This window comes from Saccopteryx bilineata, chromosome 3 (genome assembly GCF_036850765.1).
Source record: "Saccopteryx bilineata isolate mSacBil1 chromosome 3, mSacBil1_pri_phased_curated, whole genome shotgun sequence".
Lineage (NCBI taxonomy): Eukaryota > Metazoa > Chordata > Mammalia > Chiroptera > Emballonuridae > Saccopteryx > Saccopteryx bilineata.
The window spans coordinates 101,003,566-101,029,386 of NC_089492.1; the positions used below are offsets into that span (position 1 = coordinate 101,003,566).

General features: G+C 38.7%; 1 protein-coding gene and 1 non-coding gene across 2 annotated transcripts in view; both read left to right on the forward strand.

The window, feature by feature from the left end:
* CAMKMT (calmodulin-lysine N-methyltransferase) overlaps positions 1–25,821 on the forward strand; it is a 395,453-nt gene that overhangs the window by 145,197 nt on the left and 224,435 nt on the right. The window lies entirely within an intron of this gene.
* On the forward strand, positions 16,395–16,470 carry TRNAA-GGC (transfer RNA alanine (anticodon GGC)). The gene has a single exon. It is a non-coding gene; the product is annotated as a tRNA-Ala (tRNA).

Below are 25,821 nucleotides of genomic sequence, written 5' to 3' on the forward strand. Positions count from 1 at the left end.
ATTCCCAAGTTAATCAATGTGTCTATCATCTCACATGGTTCTTTTTTTTTAAGAGAACACTTAAGTTCTACTCTTAGAAAATTTCAATTATAGAATACAGCCTTATCAAGTATAGTCACCATATTATACATTAGATCCTTAAACCTAAACTGAAACTTTTCCTCTTTTTGTAAGAACACTAATCATATTATAAGGGTACCACCCTCATGACTTCTTCTAAACCTGATTACCTACCTAAGGTCATGTCTCTAGATACCATCATATTGGGGTTTGGGGTTTCAACATGAATATGATATGAAGAAGTGCTATTCAGTTCAGAACACCCTACAGAGCTCGTTTGTGCTACGTTCAGCCTCATCTTTGCTTTGACTTCCTGTCTTCCTATAACACCCTGGGAGATAAGACCTACTTCAAAGGTGTCTTGTAGGACTTTGTCCAGACTTAGCTTAGGGGCCTTCCTTTGTGTTCATACAGTTATATTAGTACTGATTTCAGGTATTTCTAAATATTTTTACATTTATGTTAAATTATTTTCCTAAAATTAGCATTTTGAAGAAATTGGCTCACCTTATGACTCCAAAAAAATGAATATTTGGTTTAAGATAAATGTAGTTTGTTTATTTATTTGATAGCTAGTGAAGGATACCTGTTATATGGTTCTTTCTGATTTTTGGTTTGAGTTTATTCAGTTTCCTGTTCCTATACTTACAAGGGCAGAACTGAGTTGGGCATAAAAGTGCTTGTTGTTAAATAGTTATAATTATTAGTGAATACATGTCTTTAAAGAACTTTTATATACTCTATCCACCACAAATTGTTATTGTGCACATATTATATGAAAAGTATTATTTATTAAGGTCAGGTGTTTACAAATTTTTTCTTAAAGGAGAAGGTGATGAATATTTTAGGCTTTGTAGGTTATGTAATCTCCATCACAATTACTCAGCTCTGCCATTGTAGCATGAAGGTAGCCATAGGCACTTAAAAAACAAAGTAGCCAGTATACTGGCTTTAATTTGTGAACCGCTGTGCTAGGTGATGGGGCTACCAAGATGGATATGACATGATCTCTGTTTTGAGGCGTTTATAGTGTAGCTGAAGACACAGACTCATGAGAGAACATTTCAGAATGATGATAAGTTCAGGGTAATGCATGTGGTACTCTGAAGCACAGGGCATCAAGAGCCATTTGTTGAGTGGTAGGACTGAAGAATTAGCTGGGGCTTAGTCATGGGAGAGTCTTGTGTGGTGTGTTCAGAAGCTTATGACATGAGGTTAGAAAATGGTGAGTTGCAGGTGCTTTTGGGAATCCAAAGGGATGTGTCCAGCTGGGTGTTTGAACCTTTAGTCTTAATATAGATTGAGAATCATTAGCATATGCATGATTGTTTGTGAACATAGGTGAGATTACCTTAGGCCTGGGTAGAAAGTAAAGAGTAGGGAATGAAGGACAGAGTCTTGGTAACAAGCACTGTTTGGGGAGTGGGTAGTGAAGGCTAAGTCCAAGGAAGTGTCTGAGAGAGGGGAAAGAATTAGTGGAGAGTATTGTCATTGTAGCCAGTACACATCCCACGGTTCAATGATGTTAAGCTACAGTAACAATAAAAACCACAAACAAGAAACACTGAAATTTCAGTGGCTAAACACAAAGCTTATTTCTTCTCACAGTAAGCCCAGTGCTGGTCTGGCTAATGACCTCTATCCTTTAAGTATACTCTGTGAAACTTGGGGGCTTTGAGTTTGCTCTGGTGACATTGTCAGGAGAAAAACGAGATGATGGAAGGACAGTGGTTCTTAGCTGCCTTGATCTGAATTATTTGGACCAGAGTTATTTGGACCATCAGATAGGCCCAACCAGAATGCAAGGGCAGCTGGGAGGTGCAGAGGACTCCAGAAGCACTCACAGACTCTGTCTTATCTGGAATGTAATTCATTTCAAAAAGCAATGGGCAGTCCACAGTATCTTTACAGTGGAAAGGTTCACCTAAGGAAAGAATTTAACCAATTTTAAGAAATGTGAGAATGTTCTGGATAGAATACCATTAATGTTTCCAGATCCATCCTTATTTCCAAGTGAGAAGTTGTGGTACATCCTTATATTTAGCCTATGAAGGCATCTCTGAAAATTGTTATTTTCCTAAATTCAATTTTTTAAAAGTAAGTATCTCCATTTTTCCTGTGAAGCATCTTGTTATGTCAGAAGGAGCTTTGTGAACAGAAGAAAGAAGAAGCAGGGATGATCTTACTGCTAAAGTGGGAATATTCTCTGCTCAGACAATGGAAAGTGACTCATGGGTCAGTTTTGTGTTTTTTAAGAGTCAACATTTTAGATTGCCAACGTCTATCCTCCACTTACAGGACAGGTTTAAATGCATAATTTTCAGGAAAGGTGCATAATTTTCAATAAAAAGATGTGGGGGATTTTGTAGTAGTGACAATGCCCTAAGGTAAATTTTAAATTATTTATTTATTTATTTATTTATTTATTTATTTATTTATTTATTTTAAAGCAAAAGAATGACCAAGTAGCCAAAAGATTGGCTTCTAGATGTAATGGAATAGAATAGACTATTTTGGTAAAATAGAATAAATTGGAATCTCTCTCATGTAAGTCTTGTTTTCTGTAACTTTTCTTTTGATTACAGGTGTGTGTGTGTACATTTATGTATTTGTTCTTGTATGAAACACATGTCTTACTGCAGGTCATGGACAAAAAAGTGGTTGAAAAACACTAGACTAGCTATCTTGTTGGGATTCAAGGGTGTAGGTCAAGAGTGCTTTTGACTCATGGTCAGACACCTCCCTCGACTGGAACCTGGAGCTGAATGAAAGAGGATTCCTGAGGAGAGGAGACATGAGAACCAGAAAAGGGGAGGAGGAGATGTCTGCTCTGGAAGTGAGCACAGTATTTAGCTGTTTCAGTAGAAGGCATGGAAGTGTCAGGAAAGAAGATGGTCCCAGTCATCTGGAGGCCAGCCTACCTGAGGGAAGACATCTAAAGCCAAGTGCCTGTAGGCTTTGTCATCTGTTTTGTTTGTGTAACAAACTGCTCTAAAACTTAGTGGATTAAAGCAATTGTTTTATTTTGCACCTGATTTTGTGGGATAAGCATGTGGGACCTGTTCAGCTGGTCAGTGAGGATGGCTCTTTGCTCACATGTCAAATACCTAGATACTCTTTGGCCATTCTGTCTCCATATGTGTTGTCATCCTTCATGGTTTGACTTTTTTTATAGCACGGTGGTCTCTGGGTAGTCACATTTTTTACATGGCACCAAGACCTCACAAGTGACTAGGATGCTTTCATTAGTCAATGTACAACGTACTTCTGGAGATGGAAGAGGGTCAAGGACTATCAGATTAAATTTCATGACATTCGCAAGGTTTGGAGATTCAATTTCATATTCACCTTCATCCGACAATGTTAAATTAGAGATGTGGAGGTCATCTGTCGTAGTGCTTAAATTAACCCTGTCTATAAAAGGTGGGTACACCTGGACATCGTGGCCTGATTCCCATTCTGTGACTTTATGCTTTTCTTTTTTCCATATCATTTCTGAAAAGGGAACAGTGCTTGATGGAGACAAAGTAACAGTCCCTTGTACAGTTCCGAATAGTGACGAGGCCCTACAGTTGATGTGACCAAACAGGTCAGACAAGACCACGATGAAGATGAGGACCCCCGCAGGCCAACTCACAAAGTCGCCTGCGGCCATGGCGCGACGGGCGGGCACAGAACCTGTGCCTGGTAATAGTAGCAATTGTTTTAAGACAGTGGTCCCGCCCTGGCCGGTTGGCTCAGCGGTAGAGCGTCGGCCTAGCGTGTGGAGGACCCGGGTTCGATTCCCAGCCAGGGCACACAGGAGAAGCGCCCATTTGCTTCTCCACCCCTCTGCCGCGCTTTCCTCTCTGTCTCTCTCTTCCCCTCCCGCAGCCAAGGCTCCATTGGAGCAAAGATGGCCCGGGCGCTGGGGATGGCTCTGTGGCCTCTACCTCAGGCGCTAGAGTGGCTCTGGTCGTAACATGGCGACACCCAGGATGGGCAGAGCATCGCCCCCTGGTGGGCAGAGCGTCGCCCCATGGTGGGCGTGCCGGGTGGATCCTGGTCAGGCGCATGCGGGAGTCTGTCTGACTGTCTCTCCCTGTTTCCAGCTTCAGAAAAAAAACCAAAAAACAAAAAATAAAAAACAAACAAACAAACAAAAAAAGACAGTGGTCCCCAACCTTTTTTGGGCCACGGACCAATTTAATGTCAGAAAATATTTTCACGGACCAGCTTTTAGGGTGGGACGGATAAATGTATCATGTGACTGAAACAAGCGTCAAGAGTGAGTCTTAGACGGATGTAACAGAGGGAATCTGGTCATTAAAAAAAATCATCATTCAGACTTAAATGTAAATAAAATGGAAATAATGTAAGTTATTTATTCCTTCTCTGCGGACCGGTACCAAATGGCCCACAGACTGGTACTGGTCCGTGGCCTGGGGGTTGTGGACCACTGTTTTAAGAGACAGGAAGTAAAAGTTGCCAGTATGTTAGGGCCTGAGTCCAGAGCCTGCTACAATGTCATTTCCACCATATTGTATTTGTCAAAGGAGTCACAGAGCTCTCACCCAGATTCAAGGGGAAGGGAAATAGACCCTATTTATCCATGGGACCGTTATCAAAGAATTTGGGACCACCTTTAATGTGCTATATTGGCCAATCTATGGAGTTTGTTTTGGAAGAGTAGATCTGTCCTTTAATAACTTAGTGAAACTTGTGTGGCTTTTATTAGAATTGTTCAGAACAGAAATAATTATTTTGCTAGTTCAACTATTTTAAATTTTTTAAAACTTTTCTTTCTTTTCATTATTTTAATTAAACTTTTGAATTAGTTGTAAACACAGAGAGAGTCCATGTACTCTTTACCTAGTTCCCCCTGGGGTAACCCTTGCAAAAATAGTGGTACAACATCACAACTAGGAAATCAACACTGATATAATCCATAACTTTATTCATACTTTCTAGCTTTACACATATTCATGTGTGTGTGAATGCACTTAGTTCTGTGAAATTTTATCACATGTAGGTATGCATATCTATTACCACAATCAAGATAGTGAACAGGGCCATCACCACAAGGATCCCTCATGTTGTCCTTTAGACCCACCTCTACCTCCTCTCATCCTTAGTCTCTGACACCCACTAATCTGTTCTCCATGTCTGTAATTTTGTTATTTTAAGAAGGTTGTATAAATGAATCATTCAATATATAACCTTTTTGAACTGGCTTTTTTCACTCAGCATAATTTAAGATTCATTCATGTTGTGTGTATCAGTTGTTTGTTCCTTTTTATTGCTGACTGGCATTCCATGGTATGACTGTACCCCAGTTTGTTTTAACTACTCCCCTTTTGAGTACATCCGGGTAATTTCCAGTTTGGGGCTATTGTGAATAAGGTAGCTATGAATATACATGTACAGTTTTTTTTGAATATTTTTTCTATTTTCTTAGAATAAATACTTAACAGTGCAGTTGCTGGGTTGTATGGCAACTGCATTTTTATTCAATAGTTTTAAACTGCCAAGCTGTTTTCCAGAGTGCCTATACCATTATTCATTCCCAATCCTTGTCAGCATTTGGTGTTGTCTTTAGTTCTTATTTTAGCTATTTCATTATATATATAGTGATATCACATTATGGTTTTAATTCACAATTTGTTAGTGGCTAATGATGTTGAAGATATTTCATATGCTTATTTGCAATCTGTATACCCTCTTTGGTGAAATGCCTGTTCATGTCTTTTTTTTTTTTTTTTTTTACAGAGACAGAGAGAGAGAGTCAGAGAGAGGGATAGACAGGGACAGACAGACAGACAGGAAGAGAGAGAGATGAGAAACATCAATCATTAGTTTTTCCTTGTGACACCCTAGTTGTTCATTGATTGCTTTTTCATATGTGCCTTGACTGGGGCTACAGCAGAGCGAGTAACCCCTTGCTCGAGCCAGTGACTTTGGGTCCAAGCTGGTGAGCTTTGCTCAAACCAGAGGAGCCCACACTCAAGTTGGAGACCTCGGGGTCTCGAACCTGGGTCCTCTGCATACCAGTCCGACTGCTCTATCCACTGCGCCACCGCCTGGTCAGGCTCTGTTCATGTCTTTTGCCCATTTTCTAATTGTATTGTTGTTTTACAGTTTAGTTTTCAGAACTCTTTATGTATTCTACAGACCAGTCCTTTGTTGGATATGTGGTTTGCAAATATTTTATTTAGTCTGCAGCTAATCTTTTTATCCTGTTTCTAAGCTCTTTGCAAAGAAAAGATATTTATTTTTGATGAAGTCCAATTTAACTATTTTTCTTTGTGGATTGTGCTTTTGCTGTCAAATCTAAGAACTTTTCTCCTAGCCCTAGCTCCTGAAATTTTTCTCTTATGTTTTTTTCTTTTTGTCTAAATTGTGTAGTTTTATGTTTTCTTAAATTTTTTTATTTTAATTTATTGTGTTTACATGAATTCAAGTATCCCACCGAATATAACTCTCTCACCCTCACCCCCGCGTCCCCCTTTACACCCCCATTGCCTTCTTCCCCTTAACTCTCTCTCCCCTTCCCTCCAGGATTTGCTGTCCTGCTATCTCTATCTCTGTGTTATGTATATGTAATTTCACAAATCTTTTACCTTCTCTGATTCCATCCCCTCAATCCCTTCCCTCTGAATGCTGTTCCTCTGGTACCTATGACCCCACCTCTGCCTCTATTCCGTTCCTCAGTTCACTTTGTTCATTAGATTCCTCATATAAGTGAGATCATATGATATTTGCCTTTCTCTGTGTGGCTTATTTAACTTAGCATAATAGTCTCCAGGTCCATCCATTCAGTCGCAAAAGGTAAGATTTTCTTCCTTTTCATGGCCCAATAATATTCCATTCTGTACATGTACCACAGCTTTTTTTTTTTTTTTCCTTTTCTGTATTTCTCCGAAGCTGGAAACGGGAGGCAGTCAGACAGACTCCTGCATGGGCCTGACCGGGATCCACCCAGCATGCCCACCAGGGGATGATGCTCTGCCCATCTTGGGGCATCGCTCTGCCGCAATCAGAGCCATTCTAGCGCCTGAGGCAGAGGCCACAGAGCCATCCTCAGCGCCTGGGCAAACGCTGCTCCAATGGAGCCTTAGCTGCAGGAGAGGAAGAGAGAGACAGAGAGGAAGGAGAGAGGGAGGGGTGGAGAAGCAGATGGGCGCTTCTCCTGTGTGCCCTGGCCGGGAGTCAAACCTGGGACTCCCGCATGCCAGGCTGACGCTCTACCACTGAGCCAACTGGCCAGGGCCTGTACCACAGCTTTTTAATCTAATTATCTACTGACTGACACTTGGGCTGTTTCTTGATCTTGGCTCTTGTAAACAATGCTGTAATAAACATGGGGGTGCTTATCTTCTTTTGAATCAGTGCTATGGTGTTCTTGGGATATATTCCAAAAAGTGGGATAGCTGGGTCATAAGGTAGTTCCATTTTAAATTTTTTGAGGAATCTCCATACTGTTTTCCACAGTGGCTGCACCAGTCTGCATTCCCACCAGCAGTGCAGGAGGGTTCCCTTTTCCCCACTTCCTCACCAGCACTTATTGTGTGTTGTTTTGCTAATGAGCGCCATTCTGACAGGTGTGAGGTGATATCTCATTGTGGTTTTAATTTGCATTTCTCAAATGATTAGTGATGTTGAACATTTTTTCATATGCCTATTGTATGTCCTCTGTATGTCCTCTTTGGAGAAGTGTCTGTTCAGTTCTTTTTTCCATTTTTTAATTGGATTGTTTACCTTCCTGGTGTTGAGTTTTAGAAGTTCTCTATAAATTTTGGTTATTAACCCCTTATCAGAGGTATTGGCGAATATATTCTCCCATTGTGTAGTTTGTCTTTTTATTTTGTTCATATTGTCTTTTGCTGTGCAAAAGCTTTTTAGTTTGATATAGTCCCATTTGTTTATCCTGTCTTTTATTTCACTTGCCCGTGGAGATAAATCAGCAAAGATATTGCTATGAGAGATGTCGGATAGTTTACTTCCTATGTTTTCTTCCAAGATGTTTATGATTTCACTACTTACGTTTAAGTCTTTTATCCATTTTGAGTTTATTTTTGTGTATGGTGTAAGTTGGTAGTCTAGTTTCATTTTTTTGCATGTACCTGTTCAGTTTTTTCAACACCGTTTGTTAAGAGACTGTCTTTACTTCATTGTATGCTCTTACCTCCTTTGTCAAATATCAATTAGCCATAAAGGCGTGGGTTTATTTCTGGGTTTTCTGTTCTGTTCCATTGATCTGTATGCCTGTTCTTATGCCAGTACCAAGCTGTTTTGAGTACAATGGCCTTGTAGTATAACTTTTTTTTTTTAATTTTATTTATTTATTTATTTATTTATTTTTTACAGAGACAGAGAGTCAGATCAATAGACAGGGACAGACAGACAGGAACAGAGAGATGAGAAGCATCAATCATTAGTTTTTTGTTGCACGTTGCGACTTCTTAGTTGTTCAATGATTGCTTTCTCATATGTGCCTTGACCACGGGCCTTCAGCAGACTGAGTAACCCCTTGCTGGATCCAGTGACCCTGGGTCCAAGCTGGTGAGCTTTTGCTCAAGCCAGATGAGCCCGCGCTCAAGCTGGCGACCTTGGGGTCTCGAACCTGGGTCCTTCCATATCCCAGTCCAACACTATATCCACTGCACCACTGCCTGGTCAGGCCTTGTAGTATAACTTGATGCCTCCCACTTTATTCTTTTTATTCAAGATTATTGAGGTTATTTGTGGGGGTTTTTTTGGTTTTATATAAATTTTTGGAATATTTGTTCTATATCTTTGAAGTATGCCATTGGTATTTTAATAGGAATTGCATTGAATTTATAGATTGCTTTGGGGGTAATATAGACATTTTTTTTTCTTTGTATTTTTCTGAAGCTGGAAACGGGGAGAGACAGTCAGACAGACTCCCACATGCGCCCGACCGGGATCCACCCGGCACGCCCACCAGGGGCGATGCTCAGCCCACCAGGGGGCGATGCTCTGCCCCTCCGGGGCATCGCTCTGCCGTGACCAGAGCCACTCTAGCGCCTGGGGCAGAGGCCAAGGAGCCATCCCTAGCGCCCGGGCCATCTTTGCTCCAATGGAGCCTTGGCTGCGGGAGGGGAAGAGAGAGACAGAGAGGAAGGAGGAGGGGGGGTAGAGAGGCAAATGGACGCTTCTCCTGTGTGCCCTGGCCGGGAATCGAACCCGGGTCCCCCGCATGCCAGGCCGACGCTCTACCGCTGAGCTAACCGGCCAGGGCTATATAGACATTTTAATGATGTTTATTCTTCCTATGCATGAACATAGTATATGCTTCCACTTTTTTGGATCCTCTTTGATTTCTTTTATTAATGTTTATTATAATTCTCCAAGTACAAATCTTTTACCTCCTTGGTTAAATTTACTCCTAGGTACTTTATTTTTTTTTGTTGCAATTGTGAAGGAGATTGTTTCATTAATTTATTTTTTATACAGTTTATTGTCAGTGTATAAAAATGCCACTGATTTCTGAATATTAATTTTATATCCTGCCACCATGCCAAATTAGTTTATTAGGTCGAGTAGTTTTTTGACTGAGACTTTAGGGTTTTCTATGTACAGTATCATGTCATCAGCAAATAATGATAGTTTTACTTCTTCTTTTTGAATTTGGATGCCTTTTATTTCTTCTTCTTGTCTGATTGCTGTGGCTAGGACTTCCAGAACTATGTTGAATAAGAGTGGTGAAAGGGGGCACCCCTGCCTTGTTCCTGATCTTAAGGGGATTGCTTTTAATTTTTGCCCATTGAATATGATGTTGGCTGTGGGTTTATCGTAGATGGCCTTTATCATGTTGAGGTATGTTCCCTGTATTCCCACTTTGCTGAGAGTTTTGATCATAAGTAGGTGCTGGATTTTATCAAATACTTTTTCTGTATCTGTTAATATGATCATGTGATATTTATCCTTCCTTTTGTTTATGTGATGAATCACATTGATTGATTTGCAAATACTGTGCCAGCCTTGCCTCCCCAGAATAAAACCCACTTGATCATGATGTATGATTTTTTTCATGTATTGCTGGATTTGGTTTGCTAATATTTTGTTGAGTATTTTAGCATCTAAGTTCATCAGGGATATTGGCCTATAGTTTTCTTTCTTTGTAGTGTCTTTACCTGGTTTTGGAATGAAGATTATGCTTGCCTCATAAAAGGAATTTGGAAGTCTTCCCTCCTCTTTAATTTTTTGAAATAGCTTGAGAAGGATAGGTGTTAGTTCTTCTTTGAATATGTAGTTTTATGTTTTAAATTAAGTTCATATTCCATTTTGAGTTAATTTTTGTATGTGGTATGAAGTTTTAGTTGAGATTCATTTCTTTGTTGTTGTTGTGGACATTTAGTTACTCCTTTCTTTAAAGTTTTAAATATAGTTACCTTAAAAAATGTCAGCTTGTTTCAGTTAAATTAAGAAGAAACAAGAAATTTCAATTTGTGCTTTTTCTTTTTTTCTTATTTAGTGAGAGGAGGGGAGGCAGAGACAGATTCCTGCATGTGCCCTGACCAGAACCCACCCAGCAAGCCCACCAGGGGTCTATGCTCTGTCCAACTGGGGCATTGCTCCATTGCTCAGCCGCCAAGCTCTTCCTAATGCCTGAAGCGGAGGCCATGGAGCCATCCTCAGCACCCTGGCCAACTTGCTCCAACCAAACCATGGGGGGGAAGACAGTGAGAGGGAGAGAGGTAGAGAGAGAGAGAGAGGGAAGCGAGAGGGGAGGGTTGGAGAAGCAGATGGATGCTTCTCCTATGTGTCTTGACTGGGAATCAAACCTGGGACATCCACACACCTGGCTGACTCTCTACCAATGAGCCAACTAGCCAGGGCCTAATTTGTGCTTTTTCCAAAAAAAAAAAAAAAAAAGCAGAAAATGAGTCATTAAGGTGTAGGGATATAAAAGTGAGATAACTGAATTAGGAAAGTTGAAATAGAAGGAGAAAGAGCTGAGCACTACTTGTATACCTCATTCCTTTTGTAGATTATATTTTTTTCTATTCAAGAATTTTTCTCATTTTTTAAAAATTTTGTAACATAAGGGATGATTCTCTTCCTTGCCTTTGAGACAGTTTTTAGAGATTTTTATTTAAGTATAGTAAATTATTTTTCTTGTCTATTCCTGATTATACTTGATATTTGACATTTGAGGATAATAGTGGTTGTTTTTAGTCATTATCTGTGTAATTTATTATTTATTTATTGGAGTTGAAATTATGTTAAAATCCCGATTATGATCTGGTCAGAAATAAACCTCATTTCTCATTGCAGGGAAACACTATAATGCATATCCCACACGCCTAGAACATTAGTGTAAATAATGAATAATTATATGAGGTATTTCTTTTAGTGTAAATACAGTTAAAGAAATTCATCACCTTATGCCAAATTTTTTTACTGACTAATTTTCTTCCAAAATTAACTCTGTTTAAACCATTCTTGCTTTTTGTCATATTTCAAAATGTGTTAGCTAATATTGCTTTAAATAATCAAGGTATCATTTTTATCTTGCAAATTTATGCTGATCAAAAAATCTTCAAATTGAAGTGTTTATGAAAATGACTATATGACGGAATGGCAAATATACTCTTTAAAATTTTTAATTTTAAAAGCTCACAAGGCATTTAGAAAGCTAGTGCCTACAAGAAATCATTATTTTCAATATTATTTGCCTGTTTATTTTGAAATTCATAAAATTGGTTAAATTTTTTAAAAATTTGAATATGTAGGTCAGAAAAGAACAGAAAAATTGAAGGCAGTTTGGAGCTGAATAGAAGTTATTTTTCTTTTTTATTGAATTTATTGGGGTGACATTGGTTAATAAAATTATACAGGTTTCAGGTATATGATTCTATAGTACATCATCTGTATATTGCATTGTGTGTCACCACCCCAAGTCAAGTCTCCTTCCATCATCATTTATCTCCCTTTACCCTTTTCCACCTCCCCCATCCCTCTTTCCTTCTGGTAGTCATCATACTGTTGTCTGCATCTATGAGGTGTTTTTTTCCTTAAACCTTTCACTTTTTTACCCAGCCCCACAACCCCCCTCCTCTCTGAAATCTGTCAGGCTTCTACCTATGAGTTGCTTCTATATATTTTGTTTGTTAGTTTATTTTGTACATTAGATTCCACATCTGAGTGAAATCATATGGTACTTGTCTGTCTCTAACTGGCTTATTTCACTGAGCACAATGATCTCCAGGTCCATCCATGCTATCACAGAGGGTAATATATATATATATTTTTTTAATGGCTAAGTAGTAGTCCACTATGTTAATGTGCCACAGCCTTTTTATCCATCATTTACTGATGGGTGCACTTGGGCTGCTTCCAAACCTTGGCTTTTGTAAATTGCATGGCTGTGAACATGGGGTGCACAAATTCTTTCAAATTAGTGTTTCAGGTTTCTTCGGATATATCCCAGAAGTGGAATTATTAGGTCATAAGACGATCTTACTCTTGATTTTTTGCAGTAACTCCATACTGCTTTCCACAGTGGCTGTACTAATCTGCATTCCCACCAGCAGTGCAGGAGGGTTCCTATTTCTCTACATCCTCACCAACATTTGTTTGTTGATTTATTGACAATAGTTATCTGACAGGTGTGAGTTGATATCTTACTGTGGTTTTAATTTGCATTTCTCTGATGATTAGTGTCTTTGAGCATCTTTTCATTTGTCTATTAGTCATCTGTATGTCCTCTTTGAAGAAGTGTCTATTTAGGTACTTTAACCATTTTTTAATTGGATTTTTTTGGTATTGAGTTTTATAAGTTCTTTGTAAATTTTGCATATTAACCCCTTGTCAGATGTATCATTGGTGAATATGTTCTCCCATTCAATGGGTTGTCTTTTCATTTTGTTGATGGTTTTGTTTGCTGTGCAAATAATTTTTGGTTTGATATAGTCCTATATGTTTATTTTTCCTTTTGTTTCCCTTGCTCTAGTGGATATATCAGAAAAAATATTGCTATGAGAAATGTCCAAGATTTTATTCTAGGATTTTTATGGTTTTGAGTCTGACATATAAGTCTTTAATTCATTTTGAGTTTATTCTTGTATATGGTATAAGAAGGTGGTCTAGTTTCATTTTTTTGTATGTATCTGTCTAATTTTCTCAACACCATTTATTGAGTAGACTATCTTTACCTCATTGTATGTTTTTGTCTCCTTTGTCAAATATTAATTGACCATAAAGGCATAAATTTATTTCTGGGTTCTCTTGAATACAAGTTATTAATGAGATTAGCTTTGACTGAAATATGACAGAGTAATGGTTAAATTTTCTTCTATAGCAAGTCTGTTAAAACTTCTAGCTTGCTTCAGTAAATTCTTTTTGTCATTACAAATTGAAGGCAAAGGCAAAGTAGTTTTAATTTCAGTTTTGAAATTCAGACCTTAAATTCTTAGTGACCTTCCTTCTGAACAAGGCAAGGACTTGTTGCACTTCTTTGGAGTACTTAAAAAAAATTTTAGATACTATGAATCATGTAACACATCACATTTTCTTTTTTATATTGACAATAAAAAACACTGAACCAAATTCATTGGCTGCCCTTAGTTGGCATACTGTAGCATGTGGTATGCCTTTTTTTGTATCTACTTTGACTTTATTTTTTTTCTTACACTCTTTGCTCTGATCTTCTCATCATTTTAGAAATCCTGTCACAATAATAATAACTCATTTATTTACTGATTACTATTAGGACTCTACATATTTATATTAAATTTAATGTTTAGTATCATTTTGAGATATTCTCATTATCTCCCCTTTATTGATGAAATGTGGAGTAGTGCTATTGAGTACCTAGTCTGCAATGAAATTAGCAGTTAGTACAGAATTAGATCAACTTACACTTCCTTCATCAATATATTGCATTTAGTTGTCCCATTACTTTAGTTCTTTTTAAAACTGTGGCAGTTCCTCTTTCATGCCCTCGACACTTTGAAGAGTACTACTAGTCACTAATGTTTTAGTCCTTCATGATTGTATTGAAGTTATGAAGGTTTGGCTAGAATATCACAAAAGTGAGGCACCTTTTCTCAATGCGTCATATCTGGAGTTACATGATTTCCAGGTGATTTATTACTGGCGATATTAACCTTTATTACATGGGTAGAGAGGTGCTTCTTAGGTTTCTCCACTGTAACACTATTATTTTTCCCTTTGTAATTAATAAGTATCTTCTAGACAGATAATTTGAAACTATGCAAATATACTTTTTCTTTTTTAATTGAGGTATAATTGACATATAACATTATATTAGTTTCAGATATACAATTTAATGATTTGACATTTGTATGTATTGCAAAATGATCACCAAAATAAAACTAGTTAACATTTGTCACCATACCTAGTCATAGCATTTCTTTTCTTTGTGATAACTTTTAAGATTTAATTTTTAGCAATTTTTAAATATGCAATACAGTATTATTAACTATAGTTACCATACTGTACATTCCATCCCCATGACTTATTTACTTTCTAACTGGAAATTTGTACCTTTTGACCCATTCATCCACTTTGCCTACCCCCAGGGCCCCCCACCTCTGGCAGCCACCAATCTGTTCTCTATATCTATGAGATCACTATTGTTTGTGTGTTTAAGTGATTCTACATTTAAGTGAGATCATCAGTATTATTATTCTCAGACTTATTTCACTTATCATAATGCCCTCAAGTTTCATCCTTGTCACAAATGGCAAGATTTAATTTTTTATGGCCGAGTACTATTTTGTTATGTGTGTGTGTATGTGTGTGTACATTTATGCCACATTTTCATTATCCATCCATTCATCTGTGGACACTAGGTTTTTCCCATGTCTTAGCTAATGAGTAGTAAATAATAATACAGTGAACACAGAGGTGCATATTACTATTTGAATCACTGTTTTCATTTTATTTAGATAGATACCCAAAAGAAGTGAAATTTCTGGACCATGTGATAGTTCTAGTTTTAATTTTTGCAAATATCCAGTTTCTCATCATCCTTTCCCCCTCTGATTAGCATTCATGGATTCCATGGCACACATTCTTAATGATTACATTATACCTTTGTAAGTTGTCTGAAAGTGAAAAGGTATTTCAGTGGAAGGCCTATAGATCTGCTTCCTGAAATCACCTGGAACTCTTGCTCTAGCAGTTCCCACCTCCGGGCAGTTTTTCCCCTAGAAAGCACTTGGCCGGCTCCCGCACTCCAAGTCAAGTCTTTGCACCAGATGAACCTCTTCAGTGAGACCTTCTGGACCACCCCACCGACGACTGCAAACCGCCCTCTTGAAAACCCTCACGTCCACTCCTCACCCCCTTTCCTTTGCATCGCTGCTCCTCTTCTTCTCCTTCTTCTTCCTCGTTTCCTTCTTCTTCTTTCTTCCTTCTTCTTACTCCTTTTTCTTTTTCTTGATAGTACTGACCTTCTAACACCATACAATTCACACGCATAGGTCCTGCCTCTTGTAATATCAGACTTTGGAACGGTGAGATATGAATGACAACATTCTGAGAACCTTGCTTGTGGGTGGAGGGAGGTGCACCCAGCGCTTTTCCATCTGCCTTCCTTAATTAAGTCGCGGTGGCACTTGTGGTTGCTGGTACTACCACTTCCCAAGGAGCTCAGACTCTAGGATGCTGCTCCCTTGCACAGCCCAACCATCTCATGTTCCGCCTTCTTTGTGTCATGTTGTACATCAAACAAAATTTCTTCCTCTTCTCTTTGAGGAGGCAATAGTGTAGTGGTTAAAAATAGAGCATAAAGTTATTAACGCTTCCCCATAACCAACCTTTTGACTTTGGACAAACAACTTCACCTTTCTCTGTCTCATTTTCTTTATAAACTGAGGCCAATAAAGCGTAGGTTTGCTGTTGGGATGAAATAAGGAACACACATAAAGCACTTAGCATGGCACCTGGCATGTTGTAAGCATTCAGTGAGTGGCAGCTCTTATTATTATTATTGTGTAGCTGTTCAGGATGCATTTTAAACATGGAACAAAATTGTACTTTCATTTATCTCATTTTGACAGTATATTACTTCTTCTGACCTACATGTACCTAAATTTAAAGAACATTTTTTCTACCCTTTCATTATTGTTAGTCTTTCAAGAGTCTCCTACCTTCTTGCACTGTCTCAATTCCTAGGATATCATGTGTTTGAACCACAGTAAAATAAAGCTGGTAGTTTTTCTATATTGGAAGTCCAACTGGTTAAAGACAACATAAAATATATGTATACCTAAATCTATATCTGTATAAAATTTTGAAAGGCATGATGTATAGCCAGCTTAAAATGGATTTATTATACTTGCTTAATATCGCATTTTTAGGCCCTGGCTGGTTGGCTCAGTGGTAGAGCGTCGGCCTGGCGTGCGGAAGTCCCGGGTTCGATTCCCGGCCAGGGCACACAGGAGAGGCGCCCATCTGCTTCTCCACCCCTCCCCCTCTCCTTCCTCTCTGTCTCTCTCTTCCCCTCCCGCAGCTGAGGCTCCATTGGAGCAAAAGATGGCCCGGGCGCTGGGGATGGCTCCTTGGCCTCTGCCCCAGGCGCTAGAGTGGCTCTGGTCACGACAGAGCGACGCCCCAGATGGGCAGAGCATCGCCCCCTGGTGGGCGTGCCGGGTGGATCCTGGTCGGGCGCATGCGGGAGTCTGTCTGACTGCCTCCCAGTTTCCAGCTTCAGAAAAATACGAAAAAAAAAAATTGCATTTTTATTTGATTTATATTTTTAATTTTTTCTTCTTAAGATAAGGTTAATGTAAACAAACTTCCTTTCTCAAGCAAATAAAATGAGTATCAGTATTCCTAGGATCTCCTAAATCCTTGCAATGGTATATTATCCCCATCTGTGTGTGGGGTACCAGGTCAGAAAAAAACTTGTTTAATTACACTTGGTATTAATGTTATGCACAGGAAATCATGCATTTCATGAATAAAAAGTATTCTAATGAGAGCTTTGATAATTGGCTATATGTGTTTATTTTCATGGCTGATGCTGGCGGTTGGTCATAATTCCCACACCATGCAGAGGGAGAAATGCACTCAGGCAGCTCTTCTGTGTGGCCCACTACAGACAGCCTGCCCACCCACTGCCGGGCCCGCCTGCACCCTGCCATCTCTGTTCTTCTCACAGAATTAGATGGAGGACAGAGGAAAGGTGGCCAGAGCATAAGAGAATGACCAGTACCATAGTAGTGACGCAATAACTGTTGTTGAATTAATGAATGAGTAAATAAACAAACTCTTATTTCTATGTTTGGTATGACTGTTAGAAATGTAAGAGCTAAATTTCCTATTCAGTTATAGCAACTAGAATATGTGTTCAATACATGGTCTTTCTATTCCTAATTGTTTTTAAAGATTGGTTATCCAGCTTTATGGATGCCTTAATATTATAAGCTCCTTTCCATAGTTGGACTGTGAGACTTAAGAATGATTGATTTCAAGGGCATGGTGCACATGCAGGGGGAGCTCCTCCTGGGATAACGGGCAGGTTCCTACCGTGCCTTCCTCTCACTGCCTTCTTGGGCAGGCGTGCTGGAAAGGACATGTTCTGATTGCTCTGAACCTTGACTTATTCTGACAGGGTAGAACAGAGCATCATAAAGGCTGAGACAGACATTTCTCCTAGCTTCCAAGATGGGAAAGGTTTAAAAGAAAATCCCTCTGCACTTAGAAAAAGCAGAGGGTGAGTGGTTATGTGGAGCTCAGCAGGAAAAGCCCAGGAGGAGGTAGAGAACCGGCATGAATTGCCCAGGGTTAGGGCCTGTATCCAAGACGGGCATATATGTTTAGGAGGAAGATAAAATGTACCTCACGTTGGTGCCAGGTAATATATTAAAAATACCTTTGGCCAGACCTTAAAGACTGATAGATGAAGGGGTTGGTAGAGGGTGAACTTGGCGAAATGAGGCCTTTTTAGGATAACGTGCCATAGATAGCCCCAAATGTCTGCATATATCCAAGGCATCTATCTCCTCTGTGATGACTAAGCAAGTCTAGTATTGCTTTGTCTCTGGTCTGTTTGCAGGGGAGCACCGGTTTATGGCACTTGCTAGTTTATATTAGATAGAAAGTTGAAAGAGGGAGTGTTGTGCAGATTAACAAGGGTGTCTAATTCCAAAGGAAGGATACTGACGGGATGAGAAAGGCAAGGGAAGAACTAATGAGATCGCAAATGCCGTGACAGGACGGGCCTTATCTGTCTTATTTCTTGCTAGGGTCTGACACATGGTAGATGCTCAGTAAATAGTTTTGAGTGACAGTTTTAATAGGAGAAATTTGTAACAGATTAAGTACAAGGTCAATTATATGAAGGGTGATTGCAACATTTATGATATTCATGCCTAGGTTTCTCCCTATAGCTTTCCTGAATATTTTAAAATAATTAAGTATATATTGAAGGAATATGTTAGGTAATCATAAGATATAATTGCTATTATTTATAGGAAAGTGCAAAGGATGGTTTAGTACAGGGGTCCCCAAACTACGGCCCGCGGTCCGCATGCGGCCCCCTGAGGCCATTTATCCGGCCCCCACCGCACTTCCGGAAGGGGCACCTCTTTCATTGGTGGTTGGTGAGAGGAGCGTAGTTCCCATTGACATACTGGTCAGTTTGTTGATTTAAATTTACTTGTTCTTTATTTTAAATATTGTATTTGTTCTCATTTTGTTTTTTTACTTTAAAATAAGATATGTGCAGTGTGCATAGGGATTTGTTCATAGTTTTTGTTATAGTCTGGCCCTCCGACGGTCTGAGGGACAGTAAACTGGCCCCCTGTGTAAAAAGTTTGGGGACCCCTGGTTTAGTATATCCACTGTTGGATGTCAGGCCTACACAGATTAAGAAGTTGGATATTTGTGTGGGCCACCTGCTTATCTGTACAGGCCAAGTGGCAAATAAAGATGACCCAATATACTTTTATGTCTTAAAAGCTATAAAACTTTAAGAGGTGGGAGGCAGGGGTGGCCAGGTACAGAGAAAGAGAGAGGGACCTAGGGTTAATATCATCATATCACCTACAAAGAGCATACCCAGAAGTCAGTGGGGCCTCACAAGTGGTTCTCATTTCTCTAAGGGGAGATTAGATCCACTGCTAAGTGCTGGCTTTGGTGTCTGAAAAGCATTTTGGGAAACTGGCTCTGGTCAATCTAGAGGCTTTTTAGGGGGCCTGGGAGGGGTTAGGGTGAATTTTGAATTAGGGTAATAGAAGACTTGTTATACTGGGTAAAGATATTCAGAGGCTGACAAAAGTAGCGCTTTTGGTTCTGGTGAGGGATATCTGCAGCGTTCATAGAATATTCTAGAATGCAGGGGCTTAGGGGAGATAAATGACCAACAAAACAATCAATTCATTTATCTGTCAGTCAGAGGTCTTCTAGGGAAAATATGACATGGAAAGATCTCTGTTATAAGAATCAACGATATGTTTCTCTTACTCCCTCTCCCCCTACCCCAAAAGATAATGACTCAAAAAATGGATGGAATGATGCCACTAATGAATGAGTCATGGAATGTGGGAAGGGGAACTCTTCTGGGAGGAAGGATGGTCATTTTGGTATTAGAAATCTTGAGTTGTAAAATAATAGCCTAGCATGTTGAAACTTTGCACTATTACTAAGGTTCTATCAGGAAATATATGCTCAAAAGCCTCCCCCCCCCCAAAAAAAGGTCCCATTGCTTATGGTGAAATGCACTAGGGTGGCAGATGAGTAAAAAAGAAAACCTCGTATTAAGCACCAAAAGTCCAATAATTCTACTCCAAACCATGCCAGTTTACTTAAAATTTATTTCCCAGTTCTCGTTAGACCCATACATACAGTAAATAAATTAAGAATCTTTTCCACTGGGAGTTTTTAAGAAACACTTAATGAAGTAAATGCCACGGTGTTAGGTCAGAGGGGAGCCATGCTACTGAATTATTTTTAGCATGCATTTCTAGTTTGATTTTTGTTGGTTTCTTTTGATATAGGCTTGAATCTAAGCCAGATAGTGTGGGGTTCAGGGGATAGAGTCAGGGTAGAGAGAGATTTAGGGTTAGTGTCTGGTACACATAACCAAGAGAGGCCATCTTTATTTCAAAGGGTAAAGAATTTCAATTTGTTAAGAATGCCTTTCTAAATGTTGAAATAGCTGTATTTGGGATGGCTAAAGAAATATGCTATTAACTTATTATTGAAAAATTCTATATGCTTAATTTTAACTATGTTGCTTTTCAAGTACTGTATTATTGTGTACTATTTAGGAAAAATAAACATACTTAACAATGAAATTATTTTAAATATCTTAATCTTTATAATTAAGAAAGCTTTGGGGGATCTTGAAGGGCCTTGAATCATCATTATGAGAGTTAGGTTTTTATTATATCATAAATGTACATGTTAATCAAGATTTTGATTACTAGAATCCCTTAAAAAAACTATAGCCACATTTTTTGAATAACTAAAAGCAGTTGCTAATAAGACCAAAAATAATTAAAGAAAAAAACACCAACTGTTTGAGTAAAACCAATGTAGAAATGCGTTTGTGAAGATGCCCTGTGTCTGGAACCAATCTGTGTCTGAAGGGAAATCATCAATTTTGATTAATGTATTTTCTGTGTAACTTAAGAACTAATGAAATATAAAATTAGGTAATTTACAGCAATAATTTTGCACTGCTAAATCTTTTAACAGACTATTTTAATTTCTCAGTGGTGTACTTTTAGAAGTATGGGATTTTATTCTGGAGGGAAAAATAGAAGATGGGTTTCTTTTTGCACAGACTGTCAGCACCTCTCTACACCGTCTCTGCAGGGAGTGGTGCTCCTCATGCTACGCTGTAGCCGATAGTGAGCACGGTCCAGCCTTTCTGCCATTTCCAGGTACTCAGAAAGTTTTCCAAGGTGTAATGGAAAACAAAGTGGAAACAGCAGTATCCTAAGTTACAGGCCAAATGAGTAACCCCCAAAGAAAGCTTTTGACAGCTATAAATATTTCATCTCAAAGCCTTGATGCTACTGTGTGAGAATAATTTAGCTAGAAAGATCATCAACAATTAGGTGACATCTCTATCACACTTATTACTGAGTTGAAATTTCACTGACATGAGTAATAAGGGGTCTTGTTTGACATTTAACAGTTTAATTAATTTGTTTCCTAAAGTGAATGATGTTTTACACTGTGATTTTTCAATACGCCCTCTCCATACACTTGATTTTTTTTTCTTTTTCTTTTCTTAGGAAACCATTTAGTTTTTCTTTTCACTTAACAAATTACCTCCCCATCTTGGCTCCCATGCTAGCCAGTGTTGGGCAGGGCTTAGAGCAGGCACGGCCAACATACGGCCTGTGGGCCGCATGCGGCCCACGTAATGAGTTTATGCGGCCTGCAATTAAATTTTTAATATTCTCCGCATAATGCACTGTGGAAATGAAATAAGTGGTACTTTTAAATCGTTATACATAAACTATAATATCTTCAGTAATTTTCAGCTCAACTTATATTTGTGAACAAACTTTTTCTTTAATGAATCTAAATAAAAGTACAACAAAATCAAGATTGAATGATTTACATTTGGAGGCTGTGTTAAGAATAGCTACTACAAGTATAGAGCCAGATATTAAAAAAATAATAGGCAATGCAAAGCGCCTCAACACGTCACATTAGTTTTTTTGTTAATTTATTGTACTGTTACTTACATTTATTCATAAACAAATTACATAATAAAATTTTGTTAAACAAATCATTTTTGTATTTAACATTTTTTAATTTTAATATTTTGTTCTGCTCGTGAAAAAAGATTTCTTTCTAATTTGCCTCAGGGGCAAAAACTGTTGGCCACGGCTAGAGGGCGTGGCTTAGAGGGTGGAGCTAGGGTTGGGAAACAGCAAGTGCTGTGAATCTTCCTTCACTATTCAGTTTCAGAAGATATGAGGTGGGAGTATGAAAAAATGGAAAAGCAAGACTTTTTTTTTTTAAAGAAAATGTAGTGCTTTGTTGTTTTTAGACAAAAACAAAAGTCTTGTCACTTAAGTCATTCTAGTCATGGAGGATCATCAAGGGGCCATTATGTGTAGTCACACCTGTCATGTGTCATAACTATTTGCACTATTCTTATATGTTATTGACTTTATTGGTTTCGCACACCTTCAAGATATGTTGTACATTAATGTGATATCTGCAGTGCTAGTTTTGACAGTAAAACACGTAGTGTTTGCTAAAGGTCACTTCTGAAACAGCTGCTATGAAGGTAGGGAGAATAATCCAGTGTGACTATAGAAAGCATGAACCTACTATGTGTTCTTTAAAAAAAATTTTTTTTTAGATTAATTTATTGAATTTTAGAGAGAGAGGAGAGAAGGAGGGGGGAATCAGAAAGAGGAGGGAAAGCGGGAAACATTACTATATATTCTTGCAAATACAAATAGGCAACTCGGGTGAAAAATTAGTCAACTTGGGTGGTGAACACACAATATAGTATAGAGATGATGTGCTGTGGAATTGTGCACCTGAAACCTGTATAATTTTGTTAACCAGTGTCATCCCCAATAAATTAAGTTAAAAAAAAAAAGAAAAACTAGTCATTTCAAATTATTTACTCTCATTACACTTATACAAGTCTCAAATCCCTTACCTTAAACTACTTCCCTTTGCAAAGAGTTTTTAAAGACCAAACATGTGTGGAAAAGCTACTTCTCTACCACTCGAACTTGTAGGATTTCACGGTAAATGATACATGGGTATTCTCCAGAGTACAAGTGTCCTTAACTGTCTGAGTATAATGTGTATTTCTGATGGATGGAACTTAGCTGGATAGATGTGCCCAGATGAAATCAAGTGAGAGAGTGCGTGTTTGTGACAGGTGTGAGTGGGAAGACTGTCTTAGAATACATCATCTTGAAGAGGCTGCTGAAGTGTTGTAGGTTGAATACTGAAAAGGGGAAGATAAGCTTCAGATTTGGGGGGTAAGATAGTCCAGTACACACCTCCCATGTGATACTTTTTCCCTTGTTATCTGTTCTTATTTTATAATGGTGCCTGTAAAGTAAAACAGGTACCACCATTTTTAGGGCCAAATATGATGAAAGCAATATGGAACTGATTTTTAACTATTAAACCTCTAGGATGGATAAACTTATAATACCATCACAAAACACCATGAGATGCTTCACCATAATAGAGTGCTAGGAAAGTTGAAATTGCTGCTGTTATGTATCTCAGACTTGTTAAAGCTATTCCAGACCCATGGTGAAATAGATTGCTTCCTTCTACTGATGGAAATTGAACTTTTTCCTCCTGTACATGTGTTTGTAAATAAGCTGGGACGTAAAATCTGTCTTTGAAGCTGAGATGTATGTTGGTAGAGAGTATTATGTGTATCACCTAAATTTTTTTTTTTCAAAACAGCTTGCTTTCAGTTTGTAGGTTTGAACCTGTACCATTTTCATCATGATTTTCTCCTCTTTTGAACTGAAAGATCATTTAATAAATGAAAATACTTTACATTCATTTTTATTAAGTCCTTTTCATCTTCATGCATAACAAAGTGTCAAGAATAATTTAGTAAAGATAATTAACCAAAGCCTTGAGGGAATTTCTTTTACTACAGACTTAAAAACAAGAACAATAAAAACTTGGACCTAGGGCATAGGAGTTGTATATTTACTAAATACATTTACTATGTTCCAGGCATTGTGCTTAGAACTCAACATACTTTATTTTATTTGGTTTCAATAACCTAGTGAGGCCTGACCTGTAGTGGTGTGTGGGTAGACTGTTGACCTGGAATGCTGAGGTCATTAGTTCAAAACCCCAGACTTGCCTGGTCAAGGCACATACAAGAAGCAATGACTATGAGTTGATGCTTCCCACTCACCACCCCCAGCAATGCTCTCTCTCTCTCCTCTCTCTAAAATCAATAAAAATTAAAAAAAAAATAACCTAGTGAAGTAGTTGCTATTATATTGTCTTCATTTTGTACATGAGGAAACCAAAGCATTAAAATAGTTTCCCATTGCTTTTAGAGAGGAGGGGGGCATTAATTTGTTTTTATTCACTTTCTTGTTCTATTTAATTGTGTACTCATTACTTCTTGTATGTGCCCTGACTGGGGAAGGAACCCATGCTCTATCCACTGAACCACCCGGCCTGGGCCAAACCAAAGCATTTTGATCATTTTGTAATACTCACATTCATCAACACTCTACCACTAACTGGTTATATTATCATGAGTGATATACTTAGACTCTGCAGGAAGCAGTTTCTTTACTTATTAAGTGATGGTCATGGTATCTGCTTCTCCCTCTCTCTTTTTTTTTTTTTTTGACAGAGAGAGAATCAGAGAGAGGGACAGACAGACAGGAAGGGAGAGAGATGAGAAGCATCAGTTCTTTGTTGTGGCACCTTAGTTGTTCACTGATGATTTCTCATATGTGCCTTGACCCAGGGGCTACAGCAGAGCAAGTGATCCTTGCTCAAGCCAACGACCTTGGGCTCAAGCCCAGCGACCTTTGGGCTTAAGCCAGTGATCATGGGGTTGTGTCTATGATCCCATGCTCAAGCCTGTGACTCCGTGCTCAAGCTGGTGAGCCCACTCTCAAACTGGTGACCTCGGAGTTTTGAACCTGAGTCCTCTGCATCCCAGTCTGACACTCTATCCATTGCTCCACCACCTGGTCAGGCAGTATCTGCTCCTCTTATTTCAAATGCATCATGGTACATTGGAAAGATATCTCCTACTTGTTTGGTTCCTTGGGACCAGAGCAACTGGATCACAGAGGAGGCATCTATCTACAAGGAAACACTGCCCTGAGGAGATCTGAAAAGCCAGAAAAGTGCGTGAGAACTAACAAAAGTTGGTGTTCAATGCTAACAGCTAGAAAATATAGGGGTCCTCGGGTTACGACAGTCTCAATTTACAATGTTTGGCATTTACACACTCACTCCCATAAAAACTTTAAAAAAAGTTGAGACATCAGTATTTCGGCTTATGCTGTTAGCATCATACTTATGGATTACGTGGGCAAACTAGTTTGGTTGCACATGGCGGAAGAATATGCAATAATGCGGCATATGAGTGAGGAAGTTGTAGTTCATCTGTATTACCTATGCCATTTTGACTGTTAAAAGTGTAAGTGTTCCATTTTTGTTAGGCTAGGGTGTGTTTGACTTACACCAAAATTTGGATTATGTCACTGTTGTAGGAATGGAACTGTGTTGTAACCCAACGATCCCTGTAATGGAAAATCCCCTTTATATTAATCTACTAGAGAAGTGCTGCTCATACATAGATGCCTAGAGAGAGAAGGAAGCCATCAAGTACCATGAACAACCAAGTAGTAAGACAGCTCAGAAAGAAAATAAAAAATCTCCAGAAAGCAAACTGAAGACATGGAAATATATGATATAAATAACAGAGAATTCAAGATTGCAGTTCTGAAAAAACTTGATGAGATGCAAGAAAATACAGTCAGGCAGTTTAATGAACTCAGAAAACAAATCAATGAACAAAACAGGTATTTTAGCAAAGAGATGGAAACTTTAAAAAATAATTAAACAAAATCTGGAACTGAAGAATTCAGTAAAAGAGATCAAGAATGAACTAGCGCCCTGGCCGGTTGGCTCAGCGATAGAGCGTCGGCCTAGCGTGCTGGAGGACCCGGGTTCGATTCCCGGCCAGGGCACATAGGAGAAGCGCCCATTTGCTTCTCCACCCCTCCGCCGCGCCTTCCTCTCTGTCTCTCTCTTCCCCTCCCGCAGCCAGGGCTCCATTGGAGC